This window comes from Triturus cristatus, chromosome 9 (assembly GCF_964204655.1).
Source record: "Triturus cristatus chromosome 9, aTriCri1.1, whole genome shotgun sequence".
NCBI lineage: Eukaryota > Metazoa > Chordata > Amphibia > Caudata > Salamandridae > Triturus > Triturus cristatus.
The window spans coordinates 1,205,771,987-1,205,796,613 of NC_140592.1; the positions used below are offsets into that span (position 1 = coordinate 1,205,771,987).

Genomic DNA, 24,627 nt, shown 5'->3' on the forward strand with positions numbered 1-24,627 from the left:
TGGGATGCTGAGTGAGACAGGGCTCCCTTTGGAGGGATGTGGGATGCTGAGTGAGACAGGGTTCCATTCGGAGGGATGTGGGAGGCTGGGAGAAACAGTACCCCCTTCGGAGGATGTGGGATGCTGAGTGAGACAGGACCCCCTTCGGAGGGATGTGGGATGCTGAGTGAGACAGGATTCCATTCGGAGGGATGTGGGATGCTGAGTGAGAGAGGGTTCCCTTCGGGGGATGTGGGATGCCGAGTGAGAAAGGGCTCCCTTCGGAGGGATGTGGGATGCTAAGTGAGACAGGGTTTCCTTAGGAGGGATGTGGGATGCCGATTGAGACAGGGCTCCATTCGGAGGGATGTGGGATGCTGAGGGAGACAGGGTTCCCATTGGAGGGGTGTGGGATGCTGAGTGAGACAGGACTCCCTTCGGAGGGATGTGGGATGGTAAGTGAGACAGGGTTCCCTTCGGAGGGATGTGGGATGGTAAGTGAGACAGGGTTCCCTTCGGAGGGATGTGGAGTGAGACAGGGTTCCCTTCAAAGGGAAGAGGAATATTGAGTGAGACAGGAACCCCTTCAGAGGGATGTGGGATGCTGAGTGAGACAGGGTTCCCTTCGGAGGGATGTGGGATGCTGGGAGAAACAGTACCCCCTTCGGAGGATGTGGGATGCTGAGTGAGACAGGACCCCCTTCGGAGGGATGTGGGATGCTAAGTGAGACAGGGTTTCCTTAGGAGGGATGTGGGATGCCGAGAGAGACAGGGTTCCCTTCGGAGGAATGTGGGATGCTGGGAGAGACAGTACCCCCTTCGGAGGATGTGGGATGCTGACTGAGACAGGGTTCCCTTCGGGGGATGTGGGATGCCGAGTGAGAAAGTGCTCCCTTCGGAGGGATGTGGGATGCTAAGTTAGACAGGGTTTCCTTAGGAGGGATGTGGGATGCCGAGTGAGACAGGGTTCCCTTCGGAGGGATGTGGGATGCTGAGGGAGACAGGGTTCCCATTGGATGGGTGTGGGATGCTGAGTGAGACAGGGCTCCCTTCGAAGGGATGTGGGATGGTAAGTGAGACAGGGTTCCCTTTGGAGGGATGTGGGATGCTGGGAGAAACAGTACCCCCTTCGGAGGATGTGGGATGCTGAGTGAGACAGGGTTCCCTTCAGAGGGATGTGGGATGCTGGGAGAAACAGTACCCCCTTCGGAGGATGTGGGATGCTGAGTGAGACAGGACCCCCTTCGGAGGGATGTGGGATGCGGTGTGAGACAGGATTCCATTCGGAGGGATGTGGGATGCTGAGTGAGAGAGGGTTCCCTTCGGGGGATGTGGGATGCCGAGTGAGAAAGGGCTCCCTTCGGAGGGATGTGGGATGCTAAGTGAGATAGGGTTTCCTTAGGAGGGATGTGGGATGCCGAGGGAGACAGGGTTCCCTTCGGAGGAATGTGGGATGCTGGGAGAGACAGTACCCCCTTCGGAGGATGTGGGATGCTGACTGAGACAGGGTTCCCTTCGGGGGATGTGGGATGCCGAGTGAGACAGGGTTCCCTTCGGAGGGATGTGGGATGCTAAGTGAGACAGGGTTTCCTTAGGAGGGATGTGGGATGCCGAGTGAGACAGGGTTCCCTTCGGAGGGATGTGGGATGCTAAGTGAGACAGGGTTTCCTTAGGAGGGATGTGGGATGCCGAGTGAGACAGGGTTCCCTTCGGAGGGATGTGGGATGCTGAGTCAGACAGTCGAAGGGATGTGGGATGCTGAGTGAGAGAGGACCCCCTTCGGAGGAGGGGAACAAGTACCCCCTGTTGGGAGACTCTACTACAACGGAGTGGCGCATAAGAATCGGAGCAGGGGAGGCAGGGCTGTTACATGTCGCGCTGCTGTTAACACAGGGACTCTTCAGATGTGTTGGCTGTCCGGAAGCAAGTGCACTCTATGGCCTGGACTTCCGGACTGACATGCCATTAAAACTACTTTTATCTACATCCCCCATATACTCAAAATGGCATTCTGAACAGGTCTAATTACCTTTCCAGTAACGCAGACGAAAAAGTAAAAGAGGCAGCGCCAGAGGACGGAAAATAAAGCATCATGCCCGAGGGAAAAGCCCAATGTATGGATGGAAAAAACATCAACAGGACAATCAGAGGAGCGGTTCACGGAAACCGCCTGAGCCAGGGCCTCGTGTCCCAGCAGCGAAGGCCTCCGCAATACGGGGCGCGCCACTTAAACCCCATCTGTACTGGCTCGGATACCCCATGGTACCCAAGGCGATCTGCGGTGATAGACCACGGCCCGTGGTGAGGAGGCGACGATGGAGAAACACTGCAACGACCCTGCGGGGTTGAGAACGGCCCGGGAGCATTGTATGCTTAACATGGTTACAGATCCAGGGTACACAATCGCTCAGCTAAGTGTGAGCTTTCTTGGCACCTTCCCCTGCAGGCCATACATACAGTGGTCTAATCGTTCCTTGCAAGCTGTAGCGTGGCCCGATTGTTCCATACGCCCTAAAAACGTTCATTGTTAGGTAATGGGTATGCAGCGGTAAAGTCGTTACTTGGTAGCTATGCAGCGGTATAATTGATCCATGTGAGCTATGCAGTGGTACAATTGCTCCTTGTCAGCTGTGCAGCTGTACAATTGCTCCTTGTGAACTGTGCAGCGGTACAATTCCTCCTTGTGAACTGTGCAGCGGTACAAATTCTCGATGTGAGCTGTGCAGTGGTACAATTGCTTCTTGTGAGCTTTGCAGCAGTATAATTGTTCCTTGTGAACTGTGCAGCGGTACAATTCATCCTTGTGAACCGTGCAGCGGTACAATTGCTCATTGAGAACCATGCAGCGGTACAAATGCTCCTTGCGAGCTGTGCAGCGGTACAATTACTCCTTGTGAGCTGTGCAGTGGTACAATTGCTCCTTGTGAGCTGTGCAGCGGTACAATTGCTCCATGTGCGCAGCCGTACAATTCCTCCTTGTGAGCTGTGCAGTAGTATGAGTGCTCATTGTGAGCTGTGCAGCGGTACAATTGGTCCGTGTGAGCTGTGCAGCGGTACAATTGCTCCGTGTGAGCTGTGCAGCTGTACAATTGCTCATTGTGAACTGTGGAGCGGTACCATTTTTCCTTGTGAGCTGTGCAGCGGTACAATTACTCCTTGTGAGCTGTACAGCAGTACAATTGCTCCTTGTGAGTTGTGCAGCGGTACAATTGCTCCTTGTGAGCTGTGCAGCGGTACCATTTTTCCTTGTGAGCTGTGCAGCGGTACAATTGCTCCTTGTGAGCTGCGCAGCAGTACAATTGCTCCTTGTGAGCTGTGTATCTGTACAATTGCTCCTTGTGTGCTGTGCAGCGGTACAATAGCTCCTTGTGTGCTGTGCAGCGGTACAATTGCTCCTTGTGTGCTGAACAGCGATACAACTGCTTCTTGTGAGCTGTGCAGCGGTACAATTGCTCCTTGTGAGCAGAACAGCGGTACAACTGCTCAGTGTGAGCAGTGCAGCGGTACAATCGCTCCTTGTGTGCTGTGCAGCGGTACAATTGCGCCTTGTGTGCTGTGCAGCGGTACAACTGCTCCTTGTGTGCTGTGCAGCGGTACAACTGCTCCTTGGGAGCTGTGCACCGGTACAATTTCTCCTTGTGAACTGTGCAGCGGTACAACTGCTCCTTGTGAGCTGTGCAGCGGTACAATTGCTCCTTGTGAGCTGTGCAGCGGTACTATCGCTCCTTGTGTGCTGTGCAGCAGTACAATTTCTCCTTGTGAGCTGTGCAGCGCTACAATTGCTCCTTGTGAGCTGTGCAGCGGTACAATTGCTCCTTGTGAGCTGTGCAGCAGTATAATTGCTCCTTGTAAGCTGTGCAGCGGTGTAATTGCTCCTTGTGCGCTGTGCAGCGGCACAATTGCTCCTTGTGAGCTGTGCAGCGGTACAATTGCTCCTTGTGAGCTGTGCAGCGGTACAACTGCTCCTTGTGAGCTGTGCAGCGGTACAACTGCTCCTTGTGAGCTGTGCAGCGGTGTAATTGCTCCTTGTGCGCTGTGCAGCGGCACAATTGCTCCTTGTGAGCTGTGCAGCAGTATAATTGCTCCTTGTGAGCTGTGCAGCGGTGTAATTGCTCCTTGTGAGCTGTGCAGCAGTATAATTGCTCCTTGTGAGCTGTGCAGCGGTGTAATTGCTCCTTGTGAGCTGTGCTGCAGTATAATTAATTGTTTCTTGATAGCTATGCAGTGGTGTCATCGTCGTTTGTGAGCCATAAACCACTATAAGTGTACCTTGTGAGCTATACATTGGTGTAATTGTTCCTTGTAAGTTAGACAGTGGTATAATCGTTGTTTGCGAGTTATATAGCGCTATAATTGTTCCATGCGAGTTATACAATGGCATAATGACTGTTTGTGAGCTATAAAGCGCTATAAGTGTTTCTTGCGAGTTATACAGTGGTATAGTCGCTGTCTGTGCGCTATAAAGCGCTATGATTGTTCCTTGTGAGCGCTACAGTTCTATTATCATCACTTGCTAGCTGTAGCGATATGTATGAGTGAAAACCTAACTGTAGTAACCAAGGAGCTACGTAGCGTTCACGGAAGCCTGTGTTAGAGCGGTCTCTAAACTTCCCATCTATAAGTATATACGTATGACGTATTATATAAATCAACTTGTATAATGATAGTTGAAATAGTTGCATTCTAAACCGTGCTGCAAATCTTTCGGCACTTATTCAATCAACGGAAGCGAGTAAATATGATCACAAAACAACCTATCTGCAGGCCTTTTTGAAAACTCTTAAAAATGCTGCCACGCCTCACAAACATAGTTACAAACTTTACACACTTGTGGCTGCCGTGTGAGTTACAGTAGGCTCCGCGATGTACACAAGTGAAAAATGTAACCCGCTGAGTCACTTACGGCCACGCGCACCACAAGCATTCATGGCGGACGGAGAGCGAAAGTGCAGGTGTGTAGAAATGTGTACACTGCACCGCCTCTACACACATGGGTATAATCCCGCAGACTAAAGAGAGGAACGGAAACAAAGACGTGTTTGTTTAAAGTGCAAGCTAGGAGCTCGTCGGGTCATTGACTGAGCTTAATAAAATATACAACGGGCGTTTCAGCGTGAAGTGGAAAAGAAATAGCGTAAGGGTGGGGATTATCCTGCTACTGCAAAGGAAATAGCTTAACGGTGGGGATTACCGTGCTACTGCAAAGGAAATAGCTTAACGGTGGGGATTACCGTGCTACAGCAAAGGAAATAGCGTAACGGTGGGGATTACCGTGCTACTGCAAAGTAAATCGCTTGACAGTCGCTTTACCGTTTTACTGCAAAGTAAACAGCGAAACGGTGGCAATTCCCGTGTTTCTGAAAATGTGATGTCAGTTCAAATATGAAGGATCTTTAAACGCTGTGCGCCCTTGGACAGCACCTTCGTTGTTCATTGTTCTTGTATTTATTCAAATACATTTCACATTCAACATTAATTGGTACCATCAGCCCACTTGGCAACAAAGTGTTTACAGAGTAGTGCCGCGAGGCCAGGCTTTGAGATCTGTCGGCCCGGTGGCACGCTCGGATCTGCACATCGAAGCCCAGAGCTCGCGAACCATTTTCGCACCTCCTTATCTTTAGCTTCGCGGCGCTGAAGCAATGAATCTTAAATGCCCGGAACATGCTTCTAGGAGGGTCACGTGGTCACCTGTGCACGCGACTATACCGTGCCACCCACCCTCTCCCCACGTACCTAATGAGAGGGGAGCGCTGCCCAAAATAATTGGTTTCAAATTCTGCCCAGGGTTCTTACCTCGTCGGCCGCGCTTCTCCGCGCTCCGCACTGCTCGACACTCACTCGTTCAATGATCCGCCGGTGCTCCCGGCCTGCGGGGAATAGCGCCTCGCCGTCAGCGCCACAGCCCTGCATACATTATCGCCGCATCCCAAAGGAAGGCTGCCGGTGTACAGCAGGCTGTAAATACAGCAGATTGCTAGCCACACCCACGCACAATCGCGCTAAAATGTGCACGAAGCGCCTTCCCTAGTGAGTGGGCTCAGGGATTCCATGGAAACTCCTCTTCCCCGGTCAGCACAGTTGTGCAAAAGACGACCACCTTTCATATAAACGTGCGCAAACATCCTTCACCTTCCAGTTTTACCGCAGGTTCTGTTCGTGGAAGTGATGTTTTCAAAGGGGGAGGGGCAGGAAGCACATCTGTATCCATATAGGTTCATAACAGGTCTGCGATCACCTACAGCACAAAGCAATGGCTGTCAATCACCACCGACCAGGCGTGCGCAGAGTGGGCTTGGCTCCGCCCCTCTCACCTCATGCTGTTGGCTGTGTGGGGCATCACTCCACCGCCTATAAAGTGCTTGCATTGCAGTGCACAAGGGGCCATTTTACATGTCAAAAGGTGCTACATCATTCCCTTTGGCTTTAAGTGGGGAGGGCCCTGCCAGATCGCAGGCCCGGCAGCAATTAAAAACTAACTTTGGAACAGGGTCCCTTCGGGTCCTAAATCTATTTGATTTACTTTATCGACAAGAACACCGATTGACTTCTCAACAGGGACAGTAAAAAAACACCCCCTTAAGGTATTCCATGTCGGGGATGTCACGCCTGCTTACATTTCACCAGTTCTTGCATTCACTAACAGGATTTGATTTCCCAAATGCTGTGTTTCTGTAATTGTTACGTGAGATAGGATTCTGGTACAGGGCCTACTGTGAACTGAGTTTCTTCTAGGTATCTGTGTGAGTTCAGCTTGTGGGTGGGAGTGCACGAGGGACGATGAAGGCAATGGAATCCCGGAGTGAGGACGAAGGCACCGGAGCCCTGGGGGGGGGAGGACGAAGGCACCGGAGCCCTGGAGGGAGGACAAAGGCACCGGAGCCCTGGAGGGAGGACAAAGGCACCGGAGCCCTGGAGGGAGGACAAAGGCACCTGAGGACGAAGGCACCGGAGCCCTGGAGTGAGGACAAAGGCACCGGAGCCCTGGAGTGAGGACAAAGGCACCGGAGCCCAGGAGTGAGGACAAAGGCACCGAAGTGAGTGAAAATGAAGGCACTGAAGCCCTGGAGTGAGGACGAAGGCACAGGGACCCCCGGAGTGAGGGTGAAGGCACTGAAGCCCGGGAGGGAGGACAAGGGCACCGGAGCCCTGGAGTGAGGACGAAGGCACCGGAGCCCCGGAGGGAGGACGAAGGCACCGGAGCCCCGGAGGGAGGACGAAGGCACCGGAGCCCCGGAGGGAGGACGAAGGCACCGGAGCCCCGGAGGGAGGACGAAGGCACCGGAGCCCCGGAGGGAGGACGAAGGCACCGGAGCCCCGGAGGGAGGACGAAGGCACCGGAGCCCTGGAGTGAGGACGAAGGCACCGGAGCCCCGGAGGGAGGACGAAGGCACCGGAGACCCGGAGGGAGGACGAAGGCACCGGAGCCCCGGAGGGAGGACGAAGGCACCGGAGCCCCGGAGGGAGGACGAAGGCACCGGAGCCCGGGAGGGAGGACGAAGGCACCGGAGCCCGGGAGGGAGGACGAGGGCACCGGAGCCCCAGAGGGAGGACGAAGGCACCGGAGCCCCGGAGGGAGGACGAAGGCACCGGAGCCCGGGAGGGAGGACGAGGGCACCGGAGCCCGGGAGGGAGGACGAGGGCACCGGAGCCCCGGAGTGAGGACGAAGGCACCGGAGCCCTGGAGTGAGGATGAAGGCACCGGAGCCCTGGGGGGAGGACGAAGGTGCCAGAGCCCTGGGGGGAGGACGAAGGTGCCAGAGCCCTGAAGTGAAGACGAAGGTGCCAGAGCCCTGGTGTGAAGACGAAGGCCCCGGAGCCCGGAGTGTGGACGAAGGCACCGAAGCCCCGGAGTGTGGAAGAAGGCACAGAAGCCCCGGAGTGTGGACGAAGGCACAGAAGCCCTGGAGTGTGGACGAAGGCACCGGAGCCCTGGAGTGAGGATGAAGGCACCGGAGTGAGGACAAAGGCACGGGAGCCCTGGAGTGAGGACAAAGGCACGGGAGCCCTGGAGGGAGGACAAAGGCACCGGAGCCCTGGAGGGAGGACAAAGGCACCGGAGCCCTGGAGGGAGGACGAAGGCGCTAGAGCCGTGGAGTGAGGACGAAGACACCGAAGCCCTGGTGTGAAGACGAAGGCACCGAAGTGAGTGAAAATGAAGGCACTAGAGCCGTGGAGTGAGGACAAAGGCACCGGAGGCCTAGAGTGAGGACGAAAGCACCAGCGCCCCGAAGTGAGGACGAAGGCTCTGGAGCCCTGGAGTGAGGACGAATGCACCGGAGCCCTGGAGTGAGGACGAATGCACAGGAGCCCTGGAGTGAGGATGAATGCACCGGAGCCCTGGAGTGAGGATGAAGGCACCGAAGACCTGGAGTGAGGACGAAGGCACCGGAGCCCTGGAGTGAGGACGAAGGCACCAGAGCCCTGGAGTGAGGACGAAGGCACCAGAGCCCTGGAGGGAGGATGAAGGCACCGAAGCCCCTGAGTGAGGACGAAGGCACCAGAGCTCAGGAGTGAGGACGAAGGCTCCGGCGCCCCAGAGTGAGGACGAAGGCTCCGGCGCCCCAGAGTGAGGACGAAGGCTCCGGCGCCCCAGAGTGAGGACAAAGGCTCCGGTGCCCCAGAGTGAGGACGAAGGCTCCGGCGCCCCAGAGTGAGGACGAAGGCTCCGGCGCCCCAGAGTGAGGACGAAGGCTCCGGCGCCCCAGAGTGAGGACGAAGGCTCCGGCGCCCCAGAGTGAGGACGAAGGCTCTGGCGCCCCAGAGTGAGGACGAAGGCTCCGGCGCCCCAGAGTGAGGACGAAGGCTCCGGCGCCCCAGAGTGAGGAGGAAAGGCTCCGGCGCCCCAGAGTGAGGACAAAGGCACCGGAGGCCCAGAGTGAGATCAAAGGTACCAGAGCCCTGGAGTGAGGACAAAGGCACCAGAGCCCTGGAGGGAGGATGAAGGCACCGAAGCCCTGGATGGAGGACGAAGGCACTGAAGCCCCTGAGTGAGGACGAAGGCTCCGGCGCCCCAAAGTGAGGACAAAGGCTCCGGCGCCCCAGAGTGAAGATGAAGGCACCAGAGCCCTGGAGTGAGACCGAAGGCTTCGAAGCGCTGGAGTGAGGAGGAAGGCACCGGAGCCCTGGAGTGAGGGCAAAGGCACCGGAGCCCCAGAGTGAGGACAATGGCACCGGAGCCCCAGAGTGAGCACAAAGGCACCGGAGCCCTGGAGTGAGCACAAAGGCACTGGAGGCCTGGATTGAGGACAAAGGCACTGGAGGCCATGAGTGAGGACGAAAGCACCAGCGCCCCGGAGGGAGGACGAAGGCACCGGAGCCCCGGAGGGAGGACGAAGGCACCGGAGCCCCGGAGGGAGGACGAAGGCACCGGAGCCCCGGAGGGAGGACGAAGGCACCGGAGCCCCGGAGGGAGGACGAAGGCACCGGAGCCCGGGAGGGAGGACGAAGGCACCGGAGCCCGGGAGGGAGGACGAGGGCACCGGAGCCCCAGAGGGAGGACGAAGGCACCGGAGCCCCGGAGGGAGGACGAAGGCACCGGAGCCCGGGAGGGAGGACGAGGGCACCGGAGCCCGGGAGGGAGGACGAGGGCACCGGAGCCCCGGAGTGAGGACGAAGGCACCGGAGCCCTGGAGTGAGGATGAAGGCACCGGAGCCCTGGGGGGAGGACGAAGGTGCCAGAGCCCTGGGGGGAGGACGAAGGTGCCAGAGCCCTGAAGTGAAGACGAAGGTGCCAGAGCCCTGAAGTGAAGACAAAGGCGCCGGAGCCCTGGAGTGAGGACGAAGGCACCGGAGCCCTGAGTGAGGACAAAGGCACCGGAGCCCTGAGTGAGGACAAAGGAGCCAGAGCCCTGGTGTGAAGACGAAGGCCCCGGAGCCCGGAGTGTGGACGAAGGCACCGAAGCCCCGGAGTGTGGAAGAAGGCACAGAAGCCCCGGAGTGTGGACGAAGGCACAGAAGCCCTGGAGTGTGGACGAAGGCACCGGAGCCCTTGAGTGAGGATGAAGGCACCGGAGTGAGGACAAAGGCACGGGAGCCCTGGAGTGAGGACAAAGGCACGGGAGCCCTGGAGGGAGGACAAAGGCACCGGAGCCCTGGAGGGAGGACAAAGGCACCGGAGCCCTGGAGGGAGGACGAAGGCGCTAGAGCCGTGGAGTGAGGACGAAGACACCGAAGCCCTGGTGTGAAGACGAAGGCACCGAAGTGAGTGAAAATGAAGGCACTAGAGCCGTGGAGTGAGGACAAAGGCACCGGAGGCCTAGAGTGAGGACGAAAGCACCAGCGCCCCGAAGTGAGGACGAAGGCACCGGAGTCCTGGAGTGAGGACGAATGCACCGGAGCCCTGGAGTGAGGACGAATGCACAGGAGCCCTGGAGTGAGGACGAATGCACCGGAGCCCTGGAGTGAGGATGAAGGCACCGAAGACCTGGAGTGAGGACGAAGGCACCGGAGCCCTGGAGTGAGGACGAAAGCACCAGCGCCCCGAAGTGAGGACAAAGGCACCGGAGCCCTGGAGTGAGGACGAATGCACCGGAGCGCTGGAGTGAGGACGAATGCACAGGAGCCCTGGAGTGAGGATGAATGCACCAGAGCCCTGGAGTGAGGATGAAGGCACCGAAGACCTGGAGTGAGGACGAAGGCACCGGAGCCCTGGAGTGAGGACGAAGGCACCGGAGCCCTGGAGTGAGGACGAAGGCACCGGAGCCCTGGAGTGAGGACGAAGGCACCGGAGCCCTGGAGTGAGGATGAAGGCACCGAAGCCCTGGAGTGAGGACGAAGGCACCGAAGCGAGTGAAGACGAAGGCACCGAAGCGAGTGAAGACGAAGGCACCGAAGCCCTAGAGTGAGGAGGAAGGCACCGGGGGCCTGGAGTGAGGACGAAAGCACCAGCGCCCTGCAGTGAGGACGAAGGCACCAGCGCCACAGAGTGAAGATGAAGGCACCAGAGCCCCAGAGTGAGGACGAAGGCTCCGGCGCCCCAGAGTGAGGACGAAGGCTCCGGCGCCCCAGAGTGAGGACGAAGGCTCCGGCGCCCCAGAGTGAGGACGAAGGCTCCGGCGCCCCAGAGTGAGGACGAAGGCTCCGGCGCCCCAGAGTGAGGACGAAGGCTCCGGCGCCCCAGAGTGAGGACGAAGGCTCCGGCGCCCCAGAGTGAGGACGAAGGCTCCGGCGCCCCAGAGTGAGGACGAAGGCTCCGGCGCCCCAGAGTGAGGACGAAGGCTCCGGCGCCCCAGAGTGAGGACGAAGGCTCCGGCGCCCCAGAGTGAGGACGAAGGCTCCGGCGCCCCAGAGTGAGGACGAAGGCTCCGGTGCCCCAGAGTGAGGACGAAGGCTCCGGCGCCCCAGAGTGAGGACGAAGTCTCTGGTGCCCCAGAGTGAGGACGAAGTCTCCGGTGCCCCAGAGTGAGGACGAAGTCTCCGGTGCCCCAGAGTGAGGACGAAGTCTCCGGCGCCCCAGAGTGTGTATGAAGTCTCCGGCGCCCCAGAGTGAGGACGAAGGCTCCGGCGCCCCAGAGTGAGGACGCAGGCTCCGGCACCCCAGAGTGAAGATGAAGGCACCAGAGCCCTGGAGTGAGACCGAAGGCATCGAAGCGCTGAAGTGAGGACGAAGGCATCGAAGTGCTAGAGTGAGGAGGAAGGCACCGGAGCCCTGGAGTGAGGGAAAAGGCACCGGAGCCCCAGAGTGAGGACGATGGCACCGGAGCCCTGGAGTGAGCACAAAGGCACTGGAGGCCTGGAGTGAAGACAAAAGCACCAGCGCCCCGGAGTGAGGACGAAGGCACCGGAGCCCTGGAGTAAGGACGAATGCACCGGAGTCCTGGAGTGAGGATGAAGGCACCGGAGCCCTGGAGTGAGGACGAAGGCACTGGAGCCCTGGAGTGAGGACGAAGGCAGCAGAGCTCTGGAGGGAGGACAAAGGCAGCAGAGCTCTGGAGGGAGCTCAAAGGCAGCTGAGCCCTGGAGTGAGGCCAAAGCCAGCGGGGACGTGGAATGAGGCCAAAGGCACCGGTGCCCTGGAGTGAGGATGAAGGCACCGGTGGCCCGGAGTGAGGAGCAAAGGTACCGGAGCCCTGGAGTGAGGACGAAGTCACCAGAGCCCTGGAGTGAGGACGAAGGCACCAGAGCCCTGGAGGGAGGATGAAGGCACCGAAGCCCCTGAGTGAGGACGAAGGCACCAGAGCTCAGGAGTGAGGACGAAGGCTCCGGCGCCCCAGAGTGAGGACGAAGGCTCCGGCGCCCCAGAGTGAGGACGAAGGCTCCGGCGCCCCAGAGTGAGGACGAAGGCTCCGGCGCCCCAGAGTGAGGACGAAGGCTCCGGCGCCCCAGATTGAGGACGAAGGCTCCGGCGCCCCAGAGTGAGGACGAAGGCTCCGGCGCCCCAGAGTGAGGACAAAGGCTCCGGCGCCCCAGAGTGAGGACGAAGGCTCCGGCGCCCCAGAGTGAGGACGAAGGCTCCGGCGCCCCAGAGTGAGGACGAAGGCTCCGGCGCCCCAGAGTGAGGACGAAGGCTCCGGCGCCCCAGAGTGAGGACGAAGGCTCTGGCGCCCCAGAGTGAGGACGAAGGCTCCGGCGCCCCAGAGTGAGGACGAAGGCTCCGGCGCCCCAGAGTGAGGAGGAAAGGCTCCGGCGCCCCAGAGTGAGGACAAAGAAACCGGAGGCCCAGAGTGAGATCAAAGGTACCAGAGCCCTGGAGTGAGGACAAAGGCACCAGAGCCCTGGAGGGAGGATGAAGGCACCGAAGCCCTGGATGGAGGACGAAGGCACTGAAGCCCCTGAGTGAGGACGAAGGCTCCGGCGCCCCAAAGTGAGGACAAAGGCTCCGGCGCCCCAGAGTGAAGATGAAGGCACCAGAGCCCTGGAGTGAGACCGAAGGCTTCGAAGCGCTGGAGTGAGGAGGAAGGCACCGGAGCCCTGGAGTGAGGGCAAAGGCACCGGAGCCCCAGAGTGAGGACAATGGCACCGGAGCCCCAGAGTGAGCACAAAGGCACCGGAGCCCTGGAGTGAGCACAAAGGCACTGGAGGCCTGGATTGAGGACAAAGGCACTGGAGGCCATGAGTGAGGACGAAAGCAGCAGTGCCCCGGAGTGAGGACGAAGGCACCGGCGCCCCAGAGTGAGGACGAAGACTCCGGCGCCCCAGAGTGAGGACGAAGGCTCTGGCGCCCCAGAGTGAGGACGAAGGCACCATCGCCCTGGAGTGAGGACGAAGGCACCGGCGCCCTGGAGTGAGGACGAAGGCACTGACCCCCTGGAATGAGGACGAAGGCACCGGCCCCCTGGAGTGAGGACGAAGGCACCGGAGGCCTGGAGTGAGGACGAAGGCACCGGAGGCCTAGATTGAGTACAAAGGCACCGGATCCCTGGAGTGAGAATGAAGGCATCGGAGCCCCGGAGTGAGGACAAAGGCACCAGAGCCCTGGAGTGAGGACGAAGGCACAGGGACCTCCGGAGTGAGGATGAAGGCACTGAAGCAAAGAGCGAGGACGAAGGCACTAGAGCCCTGGAATCAAGACGAAGGCACTGGAACCCTAAAGTGAGAATGAAGGAGCCAGAGCCCTGCAGTGAGGACAAAGACATCGGAGCCCTGGAGTGAGGACGAAGGCATCAGAGCCCCGGATTGAAGACAAAGGCACCAGAGCCCAGCAGTGAGGACAAAGACATCGGAGCCCTGGAGTGAGGACAAAGGCACCAGCTCTCCGGAGTGAGGACGAAGGCACCAGCACCACGGAGTGAAGATAAAGGCACCGGCGCCCCGAGTGAAGACAAAGGCACCGGCGCCAGCACCCCAGAGTGAAGACGAAGGCACCGGTGCCAGCACCCCAGAGTGAAGACGAAGGCACCGGTGCCAGCACCCCAGAGTGAAGACGAAGGCACCGGTGCCAGCACCCCGGAGTGAGGACGAAGTCTCCGGCGCCCCGGAGTGAGGACGAAGTCTCCGGCGCCCCGGAGTGAGGACGGAGGCTCCGGCACCCCGGAGTGAGGACGAAGGCACCGGCGCCCCGGAGTGAGGACGAAGGCACCGGCGCCCCGGAGTGAGGACAAAGGCACCGGCGCCCCGGAGTGAGGACAAAGGCACCGGCGCCCCGGAGTGAGGACAAAGGCACCGGCGCCCCGGAGTGAGGACAAAGGCACCGGCGCCCCGGAGTGAGGACAAAGGCACCGGCGCCCCGGAGTGAGGACAAAGGCACCGGCGCCCCGGAGTGAGGACAAAGGCACCGGCGCCCCGGAGTGAAGACGAAGGCACCGGTTCTCCGGAGTGAAGACGAAGGCACCAGCGCCCTGGAGTGAAGATGAAGGCACAGGCGCCCTGGAGTTAGGACAAAGGCACCGGGGCCCCGGAGTTAGGACAAAGGCACCGGCGCCCCGGAGTGAGGATGAAGGCACCAGAGCCCTGGAGTGAGGACGAAGGCACCAGAGCCCTGGAGTGATAGCGAAGGCCCTGGAGTGAGAAAGAAGGCACCAGAGCCCTGGAGTGAGGACTAAGGCATTGGTGCCTCGGAATGAAGACAAAGGCACCAGTGCCCCGGAGTGAAGACGAAGGCACCGGCGCCCCGAAACAAAGATTAATACACCGGCGCCCCGGAGCGAAGACGAAGACACCGGCATCCCAGAGCGAAGACGAAGACACCGGCACCCCGGAGCGAAGACGAAGACACCGGCGCCCCAGAGCGAAGACGAAGACACCGGCGCCCCAGGACGAAGACACCGGCGCCCCAGAGCGAAGACGAAGACACCGGCGCCCCAGAGCGAAGACGAAGACACCGGCGCCCCGAAGCAAAGACGAAGACACCGGCGCCCCGAAGCAAAAACTAATACACCGGCGCCACGGAGCGAAGACAAAGACACCAGCACCCCGGAGCGAAGACAAAGACACCGGCGCCCTGAATTGCACTGGATCTTCAGAGTGAGGATGAAGGCACTGGAGCCCCATAGCAAGGACAAAGGCACAGGAGCCCTGGAGTGCCCTGGAGGCCTGGAGTGAGGACGAAGGCACGGGAGCCCTGGAGTGCACTGGAGGCCTGGAGTAAGGATGAAAGCACTGGAGCGACGACGAAGGCACCAGAGCACTGGAGTGAGGGCAAAGGCACTGGCGCCCCGGAGTGAGGGCGAAGGCACTGGTGCCCCGGAGTGAGGGCGAAGGCACTGGTGCCCCAGAGTGAGGGCGAAGGCACTGGTGCCCCAGAGTGAGGGCGAAGGCACTGGTGCCCCAGAGTGAGTGCGAAGGCACCGGCGCCCCGGAGTGAGGGCGAAGGCACTGGTGCCCCGGAGTGAGTGCGAAGGCACTGGTGCCCCGGAGTGAGTGCGAAGGCACCGGCGCCCCGGAGTGAGGGCGAAGGCTCCGGCGCCCCAGAGTGAGGACGAAGGCTCCGGCGCCCCAGAGTGAGGACGAAGGCTCCGGCGCCCCAGAGTGAGGACGAAGGCTCCGGCGCCCCAGAGTGAGGACGAAGGCTCCGGCGCCCCAGAGTGAGGACGAAGGCTCCGGCGCCCAAGAGTGAGGACGAAGGCTCCGGCGCCCAAGAGTGAGGACGAAGGCTCCAGCGCCCCAGAGTGAGGACGAAGGCTCTGGCGCCCCAGGGTGAGGACGAAGGCTCCGGCGCCCCAGAGTGAGGACGAAGGCTCCGGCGCCCCAGAGTGAGGACGAAGGCTCCGGCGCCCCAGAGTGAGGACGAAGGCTCCGGCGCCCCAGAGTGAGGACGAAGGCGCTGGAGCCCTGGAATGAGGATGAAGACGCTGGAGCCCTGGAGTGATGATGAAGGCGCGGGAGCCCTGGAGTGAGGATGAAGGCGCCGGAGCCCTGGAGTGAGGATGAAGGCGCCGGAGCCCTGGAGTGAGGATGAAGGCGCGGGAGCCCTGGAGTGAGGATGAAGGCGCTGGAGCCCTGGAGTGAGGATGAGGGCGCAGGAGCCCTGGAGTGAGGATGAAGCGCTGGAGCCCTGGAGTGAGGATGAAGGCGCTGGAGCCCTGGAGTGAGGATGAAGGCGCTGGAGCCCTGGAGTGAGGATGAAGGCGCTGGAGCCCTGGAGTGAGGATGAAGGCGCTGGAGCCCCGGAGTGAGGATGAAGGCGCTGGAGCCCTGGAGTGAGGATGAAGGCGCAGGAGCCCTGGAGTGAGGATGAAGGCGCAGGAGCCCTGGAGTGAGGATGAAGGCGCGGGAGTCCTGGAGTGAGGACGAAGGCGCTGGAGCCCTGAAGTGAGGATGAAGGCGCAGGAGCTCTGGAGTGAGGATGAAGGCGCGGGAGCCCTGGAGTGAGGATGAAGGCGCGGGAGCCCTGGAGTGAGGATGAAGGCGCCAGAGCCCTGGAGTGAGGACGAAGGCACCGGAGCCCTGGAGTGAGGATGAAGGCGCGGGAGCCCTGGAGTGAGGATGAAGGCGCTGGAGCCCTGGAGTGAGGATGAAGGCGCAGGAGCCCAGGAGTGAGGACGAAGGCGCTGGACCCAGTGGGTCATAAAGGCGTTCAGATTGCACGCTCATACAACTGGCCGCCTTGCAGCGCGCACAGAGCCACATATCACCATCATTTAATGTGAGAGTGGGGGGGACACACCTGCTGAAATACTGACAGCACCAAAGGAAGAGAAGACAGGAGAGGGAGAGGATGAGAACACAGGAAGGAGAAAGGAGAAGAGACGGTGACACACGTTAGTATATACTGAAGGTCAGGGTAGAAAGACACTGATGAACAGGAAGCAGATGGCCTGACCTGTACATGGGGGAATTCAGAAAGATGTGTGAGAAAAGGGGCGTGGCCAAGAGTGAGAGATAGCAGAAGAAAGTGGAGGAGTGAATGAGACATTTCGAAGACAGCTACCCCTCAAACCTGAGCAAGCCTTAATTCACAGTCTCATATCTTCAATTCTAATTCTTCACAACACAGTGTTTGCGGTCACTCATTTATCGGATGTTATCAGCAAGCATTGACAACGCCAAGAGGTCTGGCTTGATTTAGCAGCAGGTCGCTCTGGCAGTCTTCCAGATACCTTCACAAAAGCCAAAAACCTGTCCATTTACATATCACGTGATTCTCCTCGCTTGTTTCTCGTTGTTACCCATCCATGGCGCCGCAGGAACCCCTTGAGGAGAACACATCGCATTACAAAGTAAGAAATTCAAATTCTGGGGAGCCCCGGGGAGGAGCTGCTCCTCTCAAAACCCAACAGGATATTCGATTCTGTGGGGAAAGGTGGTTTGGTCGGCAGATTTTCCAAAGCAGGGTAGAAAGGCAAACAAAAGAATGGGTTCAAGGGAGACTGAAACCTGGCAGAGAACAAAAAACCGACTCTCAAGTGGGAAGAGAAGATGCGCGTTGGATCTAAGTGGAAGAGCCCCCGAGACAAATAGAAGAGGGAGCGTGGTCAGGCTGCATCTGTGACCTGAAGCTGTGAGGGAGCTGATAAGAGACCGCATGCTTAGCATGTGGAGAGCTGATTGTCGCTGGAAGAGGGCCCACCCCACGGTGTATAACACCAGGGCTAGTAACTGGACCACAACCATAAAGGGCCTCTTTGTAGACTAGTACTTGTTCATTCTAAAGTTTGCAGATTGGTAAAAAGTCACAACTTTTTAAATCTGTGATGTTGACAGTGAGGCTTGGAACAATTGACAAAGTCTGCCTAATGTACATGCGGACACACATTTTATCACCATGAAAGGAGGCGTCACTACCCTACCTGTACAAAGGAGTAGAGTTTATTAGATGTTCAGCAAAGGCACATGGGGGTTGGCCAGCTGCAGGAGAGGAAGGGTGGGGGTATCCCAGATGAGGGTGCAAGGAGATAAAGTGCATCCCAGTGTCCTACAGTGATGGGGCCACTGTCTCTGCCTGCCACCTACTGTGGAAATGTGGATTTTCCTGATCAGTTATGTCCCCTATCTTGGACCCCAACGGTTCTATATGCATGTTACAAGTACATGTATGTTCCCTCCAGTTCCAGTTTCTAAGACGCAAACGTATGTGTGTCTACCGTCAACATGTTCTCTGTCAGATCCGCCATCAATGGGCTGGATATTCGATTCCTAAGTATGAAAGGCCACCGACTTTATATGGCTAAGTTACTCCATTTTTACAGTTCAGGCAAGTAGGCCCGATTCTGTCCTAAAGCCTTTCCCTGCTCTCTGTCTCTGACAGCTTCAGCTTGAGCTCGCATCTGTATCCATGAACTTTGTCCTACTCCCTGTGCAGCTAACGGTGCCTGCCTCGGCCAGTTTTCGCCTGTCTGCCAAGAAGTTGTATTTCACCTTCGAATTATCTATTTTGCTCTCCAGCCGATGCATTCCTGTCCAGTGATTTAGGTAAACATTTCCTTTAGCTCACAAGCAAAGGACTCAGCCTTTCCGTCCTCCTGCAAGTGATTCATAGCCCTGTTGCCATGGAAAGTTTTCTATCCCTCGCATCTCATATAGACACTTAGACGCTTGTACACGTACACAGTCAGTATAGAATAGATTCTGTCCGAGAGTCTCTTCCTTGTGGATAACATAGTTCTTTAAACATAGGATGTTAGATATGATTTGGGATTAGGTTGACTTGACCCCCAGACTTCTCGTCTCCACATGCAGAGCTAAATGTCAAGTCCCCTTCACCCCCTGTTGCACGTCAATTACACGTCATGCTGCCGCGCGCGCATCTATGCCAAGTATTATCTTATAGATCCACCTATGTCTGATAATTCTAACCAATCCTGTTTCTTTTATTCCTTATTACGCCTAGTTTCGATTATGTCACTGTTTTGTCACTTTTCTTATCAAATGTTACGCCTTCTACATTCGTTTCATTGTAATGTACTTATTATAAAAATACATGTCTGTTAATAAATTATTGTACTTCACTTCCTGAACCCTCGTGGTGACGGAACCTGAGGGCCGCGACTCGAGTCGGCCATTTTGAATGGAATAAAGCCCATTAGAAAACCTCTTATACCACGGATTCTGCCTCTTGTTATTTTGAGCTATTTACTTTATTTTAAGATTCCGTATGAAATTCAGTCCGGTAATATTTATTTTATTTACCACATAATGGCGCCCGAACAGGGACACTTTCTCATCTCACGCGCCGGCGGTGCGTTGCAGGCCCGGTCTCCTGCCACAGCTGGACGGACCATAAACGCGTACCAGCAGGATTTCCTGTAAGCTCCCTCCGGTCAAGCGGGGGCGACTGAGGCTGCGATCAACCCAGACGAGGCGGTGAGAAGTGCGAAGTATCCCGACCAGAGCCTAGCTGAGAGAGCAAGATCCGAGGTATACAGAGGCCCACCAGGTTTTCCGAAATCCCGACGTCCAGAAGGTCCGATGTCCGCAGTTATCGAGTCCTGTCCATTCTCTGAGGCCTTCCGTTTCAAGGAGCTACTCGGTGAGTACCATCGCCGGGGAGGCGTGTTGACGCGCACATAGGTTGTGCCGGTCAAGACGGATTTGGGTACACAAATCCGGTCTGCACTGTTTAGCAGTGTATATGTACTGTTTAGCAGTATATCAAGTATTCCGAAGTATTCAGTTATTGTCAAGAATTCAGCGTGGTGATTAGTTAAGCAGACTGTCATCATTGTCGATCATTGTTATAATGTTTAATGTTTAATGTTTAAAGTATTCAGAAATGTCTTGCATATTGTGGTATGAATGATTGTTCATTGTTCACTGTTCATTATTGTGTTTCTCGTATTAAGCAAGTTCAAGAGTAAGTATCAGATCAGTTGTCAATATGCCGCTCTTCTCGAAGTTAAGACAGATTACTACCAGAAAAGGGGTGCTTGAAGAAGCAGTTCCTATTCCTCCTAGAGACACTCCAGGACATTTCATGTACCATAAGCATGGCTTAGATGCCATATTGTTTCTTGATCTATGGGTAGATTATACCAAAGGATTACCGGAAAGTCAAAGGTGGCCCATAGCGGGAACCTGGGATGCAGAGTGCATCATGAAAGTGGAGGAAGAGTTATGGAAAAGAAAGGTCAGACAGTCACAGAAAGACGCTGTTGAGTTATGGCGTAAAGAATCTCATAGACGAACAGAAAAAGCACGTAGACAAGAAGAGAGGAGTAAAGAAAGTTCAAATAAAGTTCAAGAAAATCTATTAATTGAGGAAGGTATCCGAGTGAAATCAGAACAAGTGAATAGACAAAGAAATGCTCTTATGAATGGTATGTATCCCCTTCTAGCCGAAGGACTACCTAAGGCTGTTACAGAGGTGCCAAAAGACTTGCCACCCCCATTATTTCCAATTAAGGTACATCCAAAGGGGCATCCCAGAACCGCAGAAGATGTTTTTCTTTCCTCATATCTAGATGACGCAGCTCCCGAGTATGCTAACGCCACACCACATAGACCGTCTGGCGGAGGGGTTCAACGTCAGGATCAGGTATCTGTCCCCGTGCAACAGCAAGTTCCGACACAAGCGTCGGCAAGCACATCTGTTTCCGCATCTGTCTCCGCAGTCGACTCTACAGAGGTATCGACACCCATAGTTGCTGTGTCACGTTCAACGAATCCATTCACACCCGACGCCCCAGATAGGGCCACGGGAGGTGCTAGCAGTACCTTCACACCACCTAGAATAAATAAACTTGTTTTTCAAGAGTCAGCACATTCACGTACACCTAAGTTCGTAAATGAACGTACGCTTAAGGAACTCCTTGTCAATTGTAGATATGACCCGGTGGTTGGTAAAGAGGACGAAATGGTCCTGGCATCATTACGTATCAGGCGAGCCGCAGAGTATTTAGCGAGGTTACCAGGGATGATTACGCATCTAGATAACATATATCATTTTGTTCAAACAGGACGAGATCCAGGATGTATTAACAGAGCTATGGAATTCCAGAAAGTAGAGATACAGGGGGAACTGTTACGTTTCCTCATAAACTGTGTGATCAGAAATCAAGATCGTCCGGGGGTAGACCCGAATGCAATGCTTATTCTTACAAGATGGAGTCAGAATATATCAGAAGGGAGACACGATAAGCAAAATTGTATAATAGCCATGTGCCGAAAAATCCGTAAAGAAATAGAGCGTATTCATGAAGAAAGATTGGGAACAGACGAGTTTGAGCAAGATGAAGTGTCCGAATCAGGGAACTCTGCAAGACAGTCAGAGACCATAGCCTATGTAGGCAGAGGAAGATCTTGTGAAAATACTAGATGTTTTTCTGATCCAATACACTCTGTATGTCCAAATAATAGCAGAACGTATCCGACGCCTGTAATAAATCTGAAATCTCCTGAACATTCGTTTCAAGCCGCAGATAAAATACTACGAGAACGAAGGGGTTGTCACCTCCTCGATTCCATAGATGAGCAAGAATTAGCCAGATCAGCCGTTCACTGGATTGTTAGTCCTGAAAAATACGGTGATGAGACCGTAGCACACACGTTTCTCAACCTCAGTACAGATGAACAACGTTTAGCTGGAATCTATATGATTCAGCAACTCCTCATATTATATAAGAGCCAACATGCTGACCCTGGTCCTTTACCTGATATATTAACAGAACTACTTACGTACAGATGGAGAGGTTCTAGTAACAAGCTAATTAAAGAGATATTAGTGTCACGTAAGCAGTACGTCCTTTTTGTAAATCCAGATTCTCTCTCCTTGCCCCCCAGAGAAAGAGCACCGTACTACATGGATAGACAAAATCCTTTACGGGAAGTGCACCCAATAAAAGGCGAAGACAATGAGTTTCACCGTGTATTTGTTTACACACCCATATCAAAAATGGAATTATTAGAAATGAAAAAAGTAGTACCTAGTCATGACAAAGACCCAGCGGGTTTCCACCGAGAAATTAAAGACATGTTACTGATGGGAGAGTACACCTTTCCTGATATTATGACGATATTAAAGGTGCTTTTGCCTGCTGGCATATATGAAAAACTGAAAGAAAAAGAGTGGGAAGTGGGAGACCAAAAGATAGACTGGACAGCATTAGCAGAGGAAGAAAGGAGCCGAACTGCAGGTTCGGGGCTCGGGGATAAAGTTAAACTATTACCAGGTTTACTAGTACAGGTACTGCCACGTTTATTAACTACAAAAAAGGAAGATTGGGGTGCAATCACAGCCTGTAAACAAAAGCAAGATGAAGACACAAGCGATTATTATGCTCGATTTGAAAAATGTTTTGGTATAAATAGTGGTATAAAAGCAAGTAGTGACTCATATCCACATTTATTTGTGACAAAATTAGTGGAAAATGCATTGCCTCCAGTGAAGAATAGAATATTGAAATTCGAGAGTACCTGGCAAAGTAACACTCCGTCGCAAATGCTACAAATGTTACAGTATCATCACAATAGAATTAGGGATGAACAAGAACACGAGCATAGACGCATGAAGGATACAAAAATGAAAATGCTAGTTTCTCAGACAGTACCAGCAGATGGTCACAAAAAGGGTGTGACACATTCTGGTGATTCTGCAGTTCCTGTAAAAGGAACCTGCAATTACTGTAAACAACTAGGCCATTATGTACATGATTGTCAAGTCCTGAAACGTAATATAGCTACAGGTATTGCAAAAGAGAGACCACGATTAGTTAGACAAGATCAGAATGAACAAGGAGCTATGCAGCATGGACAGTCCATGCCAGTTCAGCAACAGTCTATGCCAGCCTCACAGCAACCCATACAGTTTGTGCCAGCTGCACCACCGTTGCCTGCTACTGCCACACAAACCACAACACAACAAATGTATCAGACTGCACAGTATGAATACCCTGAGTATCAGCGCTACGCATGAACCAGCCTAGAGAGGGAAGTTGACTTACCGCTTATCGAGATTCCTGTAGATCAAGAAGGACCTTATGTACATAGTGAATTATTAGGTCAAGATAGAAAATTCTTACTCGATACAGGGGCAAGTCGAACAACCATAAAACGTAGTGAAGTTCCAGGGGCACCCCTCTCAGGCTCTCAAAATGTTTCCCTTGGTTTTTCAGGAAAACCTATTGTTAATGAAGTATCACAGCCTCTACCACTTACGATAGGACCTTTGACACGAACTACAGATTTATTGCTTACTAAATCATGCCCAGACAATCTGTTAGGAATTAAAACTCTGAAAGCACTAGGAGCCATAATATGTTGTTCTCCGGAAGGAGTAAGGTTGTTTTTACGTGATTTTAAAGGTCACTATGTGTCCAGAGACATGGATCCCCGACTACAGATTTTACCAGTACATCTATGGGCACAAGGCCCTACGGATGTTGGATGCATGAACATTACACCCTATCGAGTCACACTGAAAGCAGGAGTGGTACTACCACGAATGCGACAATACAAGTTACCGCATGATGCTGTAGTGGCTTTGTTGAAAATCATTGATGAGCTAATTGCCCAGGGAGTAGTTGTAGAAACAGACTCCAATGTATGTAATTCACCGATAATTCCGATTCTTAAACGAACTGATCCTACTGCCCCACCAGTGTACCGATTGGTTATTGATTTGCGTGAACTAAACAAGTGTATTGTACCACAATTCCCTGTGGTCCCTGATATATCATCATTATTGACAGCAATTGATTCCGAAGCAACATTCTTTACTGTAATTGATCTCAAGAATGCCTTTTTCAGCGTCCCAATAGATCCGGAAAGCCAATACTTGTTCGGATTCAGTTTAAATGGGCGCAGCTTTAAATTCTCACGCGCTCCTCAAGGATTTACAGAAAGCCCCAGCATCTACAGCCAAGCATTGAAACGAGAACTTGACAGTATCCACATGCCAGTCAATACTGCACTGCTTCAATATGTCGATGATCTGCTGATCACCGCGAGAAGCGAGCCAGAATGTGAAAAAGCTTCTCTGACAGTTTTACATTTCCTAGCCGACAAGGGGCACAAGGTGTCCCCTTCTAAGCTGCAATTCTGTGTTCAGCGAGTTATTTATCTTGGTCACTCGCTGTCCAAGGAGGGAAGGCAGCTTACACCAGATCGCATCCAGTTAATTGCTAACATGTCAATACCCCAGACACAAAAGGAGGTGCGAGCTTTCATAGGCCTCACTTCATATTGTAGGCAGTGGATCCCTCAGTACGCATTTCTAGCAAAACCACTCATTCAGTTAACCACACAGGAGGCAGCCACATCGACTGTTCTCCCTTGGACTCAGGAACATACACAAGCTTTTGAAAGCCTAAAGGAAGCTTTATGTCAAGCACCTGTTTTAGCAACACCATGTTATAGCAAACCTTTTACACTCTTTGTTACAGAACGCGAAGGTACTGCCTTGTCAGTACTCACTCAGGATCAAGCAGGATCACGCAAGCCATGTGCTTATTTTTCCAGTACATTAGATCCCGTAGCTCAGGCTTTGCCTGCATGCCTGAAATCAGTGGCAGCGACAGCTTTAGCAATCAGACAAAGCGATGCCATAGTATTAGGACACCCATTGACAGTTCAAGTACCACATGCAGTAGAGGTTCTTGTGAACCGAACACAAACACAACACTTGACCATAGCAAGACTTACCGGTTATGAACTGACATTGTTTCAACCACACATAGAGATCCGACGGTGTAATACATTGAATCCTGCTACACTATTACCTGTAATTGGAACAGACCCACTAGCTCATGATTGTGTTGAAATCATTGAAATAAAGACGAAACCTAGACAAGACTTGACAGACGTTCCATTGTTAGATCCAGACCTGACGTTGTA

The 24,627-nt window shown here is 54.8% G+C and overlaps 1 protein-coding gene across 2 annotated transcripts in view; it reads right to left on the reverse strand.

The window, feature by feature from the left end:
- The window catches only part of FUT8 (fucosyltransferase 8), a 780,623-nt gene that overhangs the window by 396,419 nt on the left and 359,577 nt on the right, over positions 1-24,627 (reverse strand). Inside the window, exon 1 of one of the 2 annotated variants that reach the window (XM_085627219.1) lies at positions 5,776-6,092. The exons of the other annotated variant lie outside the window; for it this stretch is intronic. The gene's annotated coding sequence lies outside the window, so the exon portion shown is untranslated. Of the gene's footprint in view, positions 1-5,775; positions 6,093-24,627 lie in introns of those variants that run through there. 2 annotated transcript variants of the gene reach the window in all.